Genomic DNA, 11,139 nt, shown 5'->3' with positions numbered 1-11,139 from the left:
AAGCAGGGACCCTTTAAAAAATCACAGGCGGATGAAGCCTGTGACCATGGGACTCGGCGGGCACCTTTCGCGCACCCCAATTCGTAAAGGAACCCAATTACGGGCTCCGGAGCGAAGAGGGGTTAGTGGAGCGGTGCTGAGAGTCAACTGCTTCTTCCGTGGAGCGAAGCCGCACAGCCGTTGCCGGAGAGCGATACCTTTTTCCTGGGACAATTTGGCTACAAAAACAACTACCCGTGAGCAGAACAAATTTAGACAATTGGACTTTAAACAACGATCTGTGAGTAGAACGGAAAATTGGATTAAGAAATTCCTCTTAATTTGGCACTGAAGCGGGAAGGTCTAAACAGGAAGTCAGCCTTCCGTTTCTTGTAGATAGATTAAAGCAAAGACATGGCAAACTAGAGTTTAGAAAATCGTTTGTAAAGGATCAACTTTCATCATCTAAAACTACTGAACCCCCTTTGGAAGCAGGAGAAGAGGGGCGATTTTTTTTCCGGATTGTTTAAACCTGCAGAAGAGAGTGTAAAGAAAAGTAATTTTCCACCGTCTTGAACCTGGGAGCGGGGTGTCAGGACAGACGTTTTTGGGAAGTTCATTGACTATAGACAAATGTTTTTGAGACAGTTAAAAGAAGAGAAACATAGTGATTCCATTGTTCTCTTTTGCATTTTAAAGGAACAAATATTGACAAAATATCTGAAAAAGGAAACTTTGTTGTTAGATCTGCTGTTAAAAAAAAAGAAAAAAAGAAAAGAGATTGATACAAATAGAAGTTCTTCCCCTAGAGGGAGCTTGTGAAACTGTTATTAAATTTGAACTGGTGAGCTTTGCAGCTGCAAACAGATTAAGATCGTGGGAACAGACTTCTGACCTTGCATAACAATGTATTCAGAGGCTCTGGTGCATGCTTTCTGCAAGACAAGTGCTTTATTGGAACAGTTACATGAGAAGACAGATTTGATGACTCTTGCAATTAGAAATTTTGGACAGGTAGTGGGTATCTATATAGAGCCCACCCAGGAATCAACTCAGGAGTGTGCTCTGACAGATCAGATGAGGGAGGAGGTTGTTGCTGGATCTCGGGTGGCAGAGATGGAGGGAGCTGTGGCCCAGCAGGAACATGAGCTGTTGGATCTGACAAATGAACTTGGAAAAAGCCAGATTTGGAGAGATAGAGTTTTGTTTGGCTTGGAGATGGGGGGCTGGATAGACCCTCCCTATGCAGGGATGTCTTGACTTTTCAAGTCTGGCAATGGGCCGTGAGGAGTTTGGGGTTGTGGGGGTCCTCAACTCTGGAGGGACCTTGAAACATGCTTTTAAATACCACATGGAGCTCAGTGTGGACTATGGAAAAGGGGCTGATCTGTCGAGAAGGGACAAAAATACTGTCAAGTTGGAGTTTCCACGAGTGAAAGGACCAGGAGACAAAGTAAAGTACAGGTATAAATATGAAGAAGATCTGCGGAAGGGACATGAAAGACACTTAAGGGCCTCGGACATAAGATTACCAGGTTAATGAACTAGATGGATGGGATAGAAAGGACTGACAAAACCCGGGACCAGGAGGAAGAGACGTTGGATGAAGATTGGAAGAAAGCTTTAAAAAATTTTTATTTAGGATTGTTTTGTAAAATTAATGAGTATTAGAAAAATGTTGGAACAAAATTATTTGGCTTTAGCAGAAATGATAAAAAGAACTATGCAAGAATATGTTATGGTTATGAGAAATTGGTATAAATAAGATTTAAGTTTTAAGTTTTAGGGTTCTTTATAGTAAGATAAGGTTAAAATAGATTAAGGTAATTTAATGACGGAATATTATGAAAAATGGGAAGGATTTGCTGTGATAATTAATAACTAGAATACAAAAAAGGGAGGTGTGAGGAGGTCGATGAAATAAGGTAATGACAGTTAAGGATTTGAGAATATTGGATCTGTTTTTAAATTTTTGTGGTTTACTTTTGTTTTTTTTGATTTTGATGTGTTATGTGTTTTGGTTTTGCTTTTTGCTTTTGCTTTTTATTGTTTGATTGCTATTTGTTTTTCCCTTGTTTTTTTCTTTGTTTCTTTGTTTTTTCTGTAATTTTAAAATGCTTAATAAATATCATTTTTAAAAAAAACAAAAACAGAATGTGGTCCTCAGGTGCAGGGCCATTTTTAGCAGATGCGGCGCCGGGGTGCAAATATCCACCCAGTACCCCCAAATTACCACGAATAGTGTTGGGGTGGATGTAGCTGCGCACTGCCATCCATCAGGGAGCCGCAACTCTCCCCATGCTGCTGCAGGAGAGCAATCCCCACAGAGGCTTGGGAGTGAAGCTGAGCTCTTCTCCCGCTGAGGCTTAGGAGGGGTGCAACTTCACTCCCTCTGTGAGGCTCACTCTCCTCCTGAGGAGGCTTGGGAGGGAAGCTGCACGCCCGCCAGACTTATGGTTGCCGGGGCGCAGCTGGCAGGCATTCTGGGAAAGGGGAGGCCTCCGGTAAAGCCGCATAGCTCCCCTACTTGCTGGGGTGCCCCTAAGAGGCCGGCGCCATGGCACGATACACCACTAAGCCATATGGGAAATATGGCTCCGCTCAGGTGGCAAAAAGTTTTCCCATCACTGTGTTACAAAGACTCACAGGCTTTGAATTTCTTTCCTTCTCTGTAATTGTTCTCATCTAACATTCAATGTCCTTCATGCCTTCATTTGTTCTGAGGAGAGGGCATGTCCCTGACTGTCCTTCATGTAGAGAGCTTCTATCCCTCATTTTGATGTCCAGGGGTTGAGAGGTATCCCCATATGGACTCGATTTTGGCACACTTTGTCAAGATTGTCAGCTGAACGCTAAAAGAGCCAACTCCAAAACTCTCTCTCCATTTGCTAGATCCTCTTTCCAAGGGTCTTGCTCCAAACATGACGGTTCAGCATGAAAGAGTCCTTAATTTCTGTGTACGTTTGCTGTGGCCCACCATAAATCATTTGGGAAAGTTACTGGGAACGAGCACAAAAGAAATTGACTCAGCAGCCTTTGAAAACCGTCTTTCACAAGAGGCCTTTTGATTTCTCTGTGTGGGTTAGAACATGTTTCCATCAGCCCAAATCCAAACCTGAGTCTTTCGACAGTTTGAACCATCTTAATGAGTGCTACTCATCAAAATTGTGCAGGAGATCAAAGTGATCCCCCCAAGCCCCACTTTCATTGGGGAAAGGGAATGCATTAAGGTCCCTGTTATCCAAAGGTTAGATTAACTGAATTGATATTTTCCTTCCCACAATAAAAAGCCATGATATGATTTATAACAAGAATGACACAGATTGGTAAAAAAATACATCCATGTATTAAAAGCATAATGAGAGTAAAAACCTCCAATGACTAAAGCTGCCCAGATGTATAAAGGAGGCTATGTCTGGAATTGAATTTTCTTTGTAAAACACCTTTGTGTTTCTGCAGGCAGGTATTTGCATGGACCAAACACAAGGCCAAATCGGAGTGATATATTCCTCACAAGGAAAGTACGAGGCAATCCCTTTCATTTATTTCTTACAAATTCTTGTTCCATGCAGGTGTCTGGCATATAGCTTACAGCATTGTCAGTAAAAACTCGGCACTGTGACTGTGGCATGCAGGGAACTAAGGGCTATATTTAGAAGTCATTTACACTTTCATCAGTTAAAGGGGAGACATGATTATTTATGTACAGGAGGCATCTTCCATTACTATGGAAGAAGAAGAAGAAAACAACCCATGCATCTATTTCCTGGTCAATTCCCCCTGCTTCTAGAACCCAGATTCTGCTTGCTCATTGTGCATAAAACTTCCTTGATTGTTTTACCTTAGTCAAAGTCATAGGCCTAGTTAAATGTATATTATTATCATTTATAAGACAAACCTGACTCCTGGGTCAGACCAAACTCCAATCTAGATCACTATCCAGAGTGTCTCATCTAACGCCTGTGGGAAGCCATTCTTTGGTGATGTTGGACCCCAAATGTCAGCTAAAGTGAAGTTTGCAGCAAATGCTGAGGTTTCTTTTTGATTTAATAGCCAAGGAATTAGTGGGGAGGGGGACAAAAGTATTTCAATATTAGGCAAATTTGGGGTAATGAGCATAGCACCAGTAATGGATCATTATGTGATCTTGCAATCTAAACTTTGCATTTGTAGCTGCTGTTTCACTTAAGAACACAATATGAGCCACACTAGATCTCACTGATGGTCTATCTAGTGCAGGAATGGAGAAACTTCTTTGGCCCAAGGGCAGTATTCTCTTGTTGGCAACCTTCCAGGGGTAACATGCCAGTGGCTGGTAGGGTGAGAGACAAGGGTGAACAGAACAACTTTACCTTTGTACACTAGGCTACTTCCCTTTGTACACTAGGCTACTCCCTACACACATCTTCCAATCCTCCAGCCAGCCAGGCAAGAGTCCTTATTTGTCAGGCTTTGAGGAATCGGCTCTCCCGCCCCCCGTGGCAGTAGATAAGAAGATCAAACAAAAGGAACGTCTTACCTGTTAGAATCTTTAATAATCACAGTGAGAGAATAAAGAACACATCTCCTAGAAATGGCAGTGCTCCCAATTATCCTTCGTCTTGTAATCTGAGCTTGTACCATCTGCACTTTCTGTTCTAACACTTTCTGAGCTCTCCGTGACTTTGGAGAAGGGGAGTGAATGCTGTCCAGAGACTGTGAATCTGTTAACCCTCTCTCTTCTAGTGTTTCTTCTCCTAGCTGTGCCCCATCCAGTATTTCCCAGCTTCTGCCTTCTGAACTATGCCCCTCTGCAAACCACTGTTCCAAATCTATACTGTCCTCCTGCTCCTGGGAAGATTCAGGATCAGGGGGAGGGGTGGCTCCCACCATTCTTCCTCAGTGCAGCTCTCCTCAGCACTGTCCCTGACATTATTAGAGTCCTCCGTTCCAGCCAGGCAAAAGCAAAGGCACAAAAGAAGGTCTGGTGCGGGATGTGACCATGGAAGAAGGTGTGTTTGCGTGGACAGGCGGAGTCCCCAGATCCCGAGCGGTCCCCCCGTCATGTGGAATAACGACTCAAGACAACGTGCGATGGGATTAAATTGGCCACAACTTTATTAAATTTCAAATGTGGGTAGACCTTGGCTCAGGCATTGGGCGTTCTCCCTCCCCAGTCCCCAGCCGGGGACCTAGGGAGCATCAGGGTTATCCAGTGTTTGTGTGGGGGATGGGCCGGCTCTGGAGAACATATGTTCAAGCAGAGATAGCCGCCCCCATTACGCCGCCGCAGGGGAGAGCAATGACGACCTTTTAGCATACGGTCAAAGCCTCCCTTCAGAAACCCCTTTAACGGGGAACCCTGGTATTGCCGCTGCAAAGAGGAAGATGGACAAAAGGATTCCACCCAAGGCCTGATACCGCCAAAGTTGTGACGTTTTGCTACGGGAAAGGCGAAACCTGCCAATGCAGGGAAATTCCTTTCCGGCCCTTTGACAGCGACCTTAACGTAGCAGCGCCCGCATACCTGTGAAGAAAAGTTAACCTGCAAAATAATGCATTAACTGAGGGTGGGTAGGGTGGGAGAAGCTCTGGAGCCAAGTGAGGATTCCCAGATAAGATCCTCCCTCTATTGTGTGGGCAGGTAATCCCTCCCCTACCTGGCCTGATCTCCTTGGCAACGCTTCCCCCAGGTGGGATTGGACAGCTGACTGGGGTAGGCAGAGACCTCCAGGTATCCCACCTGAGGGAAGGCAAAGCCAAGCCTATGCTGATGGAGCCGCTCCAGATCCAGGGGCTGTGTGCGTCCACGCAAAGGTCGCCCCCCGTTTTATACAGGGAGCGGTCATTCCTGTGGAGACTTCTGATGGCAAGATGGAGAAGCCTGGAACATTTGAGGGGCCCCTTCCCCAAGGTCCCCCTTCTCTGAACTAGTGACTAGATTCTAGTTCATCATATTTCTTTCCAACAATGGGCAAACAAATGTTTCAAGGAAACCCACAATACACAAGGGCCACTATCCTCTTTACTGTTAGTTCACTGAATACTCCCTCTGTTCCATTTTAATTCCATGGACAGTAGCTGCTAATAGTCCTATCCTCTCCATGTGTGCCTTAATTCCTTTTAAAGTCATCTAAACAAATGATTATCAACACATCTTATTCATTCTGTGCAAAAAATATTTGGAGAGAGGGGTGGGTCTAAGAATGCTCTGCTTTTTGACATCCCTTGAGAAATATCCCCTCCCTATTAATTTACATTGTCATGGTTTTCTCCCCCTCCTCCCTCACTGGGCACCATCAGCCCAGTGATACCAGCCCCCATGTCAGCTTCACTGCACATCCATGTCATCTCATTCATGCATGGTGCCTGACTGATTGGGTTGAACTCTGCGACTGATCCTACAAAGAGAAAGCAGTGGCAGGAACCAGAGGGATTCACTGTGAGGGATACTCACAGTGTTTAATATTCACGTTAGGTAAATATTTCATTGGAAGGGGGTATATGCTATATTCCTCTGCCCCACTAAAATCTCTACTACTAAGCCAAAAATCCAAACTTGTGAATATTCAGCAGAGGCATTTGAATAGATAAACATTTCTGCTCCAGTAAGAATGCATAAATGAAGGAGCCCTGCTGTTTTGCATGCAAAGACCTCTTGCTTACTCCTGTCACTGCAAAGGTAGGTTGATTCTCTCAATTAAGAGCCTTTTATTTTATTTATTGGTAGACATATGCAGTTGATGAATGCCAGTTGGTAATTAATAGCACTGAAACAAGGTCAACACTCAAGGACATTCCCCAGCAAAGGTCACTTTCCCTAAAGTCAGTACTGGCATAAAGTTGGCTCTAACCTCAACAGGGGATGGGAGAAAATAATATCAAGGAAACTGGCAACAAGCTGTTTGAATTGTGTAAATTCTCAGGTGACTGTAGGCTTTGACCTTTCATTAAAAATAAAAAAATAAAAAATTGCAGCTTTAATTTAGGATTCAAGGCATCATTCTGTCTAAATAGCTGCCAAGTCAACTTAGATGCTTATTACTCTAATTGAAGGCTGTTACATTCAATCTGGTTGGAGTTGAGACAGCAATGCCATTTGGTAAGTGTGGATCTCAGGTAGCTACTGGAATGCTTTGTGGTGGAGGGTGTACTGCTAAGCAGTTTGTGAAGATATCACTGTGCTGAAGTATACAGTGTTACCTCAGTTTAAGAACAGCCCTGTTTGCGAATGATTCGGTTTATGAACTCCGCAAAACCGGAAGTAATGTCCTGGTTTGTGAACTTTACCTCAGTGTAAGAACGGAATCTGAACGGTGGAAGGGCACCGGCAGTGGGAGGCCTCATTAGGGAAAGCGCACCTCGGCTTAAGAATGGTTTCAGTTTAAGAATGGACTTCTGGAACGGATTAAGTTCATAAACCAAAGTACCACAGTATTGTACTGTGGGATCTTCAGCAAGATCAAGGTGAAATGCAACCAGTTTCTGTGGTCTATTGACACAACATCAATACTTGGATGCCAATATGTCCAGATCAGCTGGAATTTGGCCCAGGAGCTTCCTGGAGAGCCACCAGAGGTCACAAGAAGGGAAAGAACGGTCAACATTGCCTCTTTCCAGGTGTCTGCATGGCCCCATTCTCCACCATACCCAAGAGGAAGCCACTGGTTGCTTCTGAACTAAAGCTGATGAGATATTAAATGCCAAATAAAAGCAATCAGGTGGACCCCATAATACATCACAAAGGTACAGGGAAAATTGGAGTGTGGTTGTATCTTAGTAGCACTGCCTATGTTCCAACACTCACATATCCAGCTTATTGTCCTCAAATGTTTCTCCCATACCCCACCCAAGTACATTTACTTGCTAAGTCATTTTGAAGACAGTAAGAGCATAAATGCTGCACAGACCATACAGCTTCTAATTAGGTCAGCAAAGAGGAGAAAGAGTTCATTTTGCTTTGCCTTGAGTCCCTGACTGGCAAATAATACCTGTCTAGGGGCATGTATGCGAATTGATGAAATGAGGGTAGAGGGCGGAAACACCAAGGGAGGGCATGGGCTTAATCTAGAGTCAGAATAAGAACAAAGAGAAGAACAAGAGCAAAGATAATGAGCCATATTGACACTTCCCATCCCGCTTTCAGAGTGAACAACTTAGCCTTAGGGTAGCAGAGTTAAGAGGCAGCACCCAAAGAGAGGCAAAAGTAGAAAAGGAATTTGAAGAGTGGTGCCATTTTTGCTATGAAAGCAGAAGCAGACCAGCAAAAATACTGCCCTCACCTTAGACAAGATAATAAGGGAACAAGAAATTGAGACCAAAGTATGAGGGCATATATATATAGCAGGAGATTAGTAGGTAGAAAGCAGAGTTAATGACATGCCTGGGTGTCATGGCTGGTTGGACTCTACTAAACTTGCTTAAATGGGGGACATTTTATGGGAGATGCAAATGTTTCTGAGCTCTCTCCCATTTCACCTCATCCCTGCTTCTAATGCTTCCCAGTCTCCCCGCCCGACTTAATATTTAAATAGTTTCAACAGCCTCAATATTTGAGTCATTAAAGAAAAAGTGACTTCTTTGCATCATGTGGAAATCGGCTCAGATTTTCTAAGGCCTTAATATGTACATCTTTTCCTACCTCACAACCACTTTTCTCTGCTCACTCTCCATTTAAAAAGTTACTTGCTTCACTCTTGATTTTTCATCTCTAGGGACATTACTTGAGGCACACACACAAAAAGGGTGAATTCAGCTGTGCTGAATAATGAATATTATATTATCTAAAGTGAAAATGAAATACAGTCAAAAAAAGATTCAGTATTTCACGGTAAAATGTTTTCATGTTGACAAAGCCATGGATTGCCCTGGGATTTGTAAATATTGATTTATCTGTTTAATGTAGAGCAGAACATGTGGCATGGATGTGGAGTTGGAATTCATGATTCACAGAATTGTAGGGTGGGAAGGGACCACAAAGGTTCATCTAGTCTAACCCCCTGCAATGCAGGAATCACAGCTAAAGAATCACTGACAGATGGCCCTCCAACTTCTGTTTTAAAAAACCTAATGAACGACAGTCTACCATGGTAACTGCTTTTAGATGTTATTCATTGTGATTGCTTTTATAATGTTTTATAATGTTTTGCAGAAGTTTTCTGCCCTGGGCTCCTTGAGGAAGAAGGGCAGTGTAAAAATACAATAAATAAATGATTATAATTATATACTGCTTTCTGTCGACACCTCAGAGTAGTTTCCAAAATAGTCATAATAATACCAGTACAATTATGAAAACAAATGGAAATAAAATCACAATGTAACAATAATCAGTGTGGTATATAGTGTTTACGGGACGCGGGTGGCGCTGTGGGTTAAACCACAGAGCCTAGGACTTGCTGATCAGAAGGTCGGCAGTTTGAGTCCCCGCGATGGGGTGAGCTCCCATTGCTTGGTCCCAGCTCCTGACAACCTAGCAGTTTGAAAGCATGTCAAAGTGCAAGTAAATAAATAGGTACCGCTCCAGCAGGAAGGTAAACGGCCTTTCTGTGCGCTGCTCTGGTTCGCTGGAAGCGGCTTAGTTATGCTGGCCACACGACCCGGAAGCTGTACACTGGCTCCCTCGGCCAATAAAGGAAGAAGAGCGCCAGAACCCCAGAGTCAGTCATGACTGAACCTAATTGTCAGGGGTCCCTTTACCTTTACCTATATAGTGTTTAGACTAGGACTTGGAAGACGTGGGTTCAAAAGCCCACTCAGCCATGAAGCTCCCTGTGTAACTTTGAGGCAGACATTGCCTCTCAGTCTAACCAACCTCATAGGGCTGTTGTGAGGAGAGCCCTATATGCCACTTTCCTTGGAGAAAAGGTGGGGTATAAAGGTAACAGTAAAAGAAAATAAGCAATGAGACAGTCACAACAGAGCAGCTTAAAAGGGCTCCTGAAAAGCCCAGGGCAAACTGACCAGCTCCCCTAAAGGCCTAGGAGAAAATATAAGTCAACAGCATCTGTGACTCTGAGAAGGAAGAAGTTCCTAAGCCAAAGCACAGCTACCCATAAGCCCTGTCCTGCATTCCCACATGATGAAATACATTTGCTGATGGGACCACAAGGGCGCACTCCTCAAATTGATCTCAGAGCCAAAATTGGCTGATCTGGAGAGAGTGGTGGTCCACCAAAAACCCAGGTCCCAGGTAAATCAGCACTTTAAATGCAAACAGTAACACCTTGCATTGGACCCAGTAACATATCAGCAGCCAGTGAAGATCCCACACCATTGGAGCATCTGTTGACACCACATTTTATTTCCATCCTTGACCAAAAAGCAAACAAACAGACAGGCAAGATTTTCCTCGCTGGCAGGCTTTTGTCCACAGAGCAAAATGTGTTGTTTTACTTGCTGTTGCTGTGTTGTTGGTTTTTTTTTAAAGGTATCGTTTATAATGTGTACACACACACACACACACTCCTGCTTTTCTAGAAGGGATTTGTTACAATGCCGAGGTAAACAACGGCTGCTTCCGACGAGACCGGCTTGAATGAATAAATAGCATGTCATTTTATTTGTGTCTCCCATCACTTGCTTGATTTCCATGCTGTGCATGTTTTTCCATGCCCTAGCAACATCCATTCTGTTTGCTGGATGAGTAAGCCCTCATCCACCGTGTAAGGTATTTGCTAGAGCAAACTGGCTGGCAGTCATAATCAGCCAACCCCACTGCTGCTGCTTGCATAGATCTGTGATCATTTCATGTCAATGGCTGGGGTTGCAGTTTAGGGCTGTGTAGCCTCAAGGTGGGAAACGCCCTGGAATAGAGGAGTGTAACATTGACCCCTACGACAGGCAAGCCCTGCCATTTTCCATCAGGGATGGGGACAGTGTGAACCTTCAAATGTCCCTGGATTCCAGCTCTCATCAGCCCCTGCAGTAATTGCTGGTAAGTTGGAGCATCATTGCTCACCTGGTTTTCCAACATGGAGGTCAGAGATGACACCTGTCAGGCAGCAAAGGAACCAACCCCCGAGGCAGGTTGCCAGGAACAGATAAGACAAGGAAAAGTCATTACCATCTGCATTTATTCAATATTTACAGAGATAGGCTTGAGAATGCAGCTTCTTGGAATAATAGTGTTGTCCCAAGTAAATCTCCACCCCACTTTTCTCCCACTTCTCATTCGTCAATGGT

The sequence above is a fragment of the Podarcis liolepis genome (assembly GCF_965112155.1).
Source record: "Podarcis liolepis genome assembly, chromosome: 7".
Taxonomy (NCBI): Eukaryota; Metazoa; Chordata; class Lepidosauria; order Squamata; family Lacertidae; genus Podarcis; species Podarcis liolepis.
The sequence above is the reverse complement of the archived record's forward strand: the minus strand, read 5'-3'. Positions refer to the sequence as shown.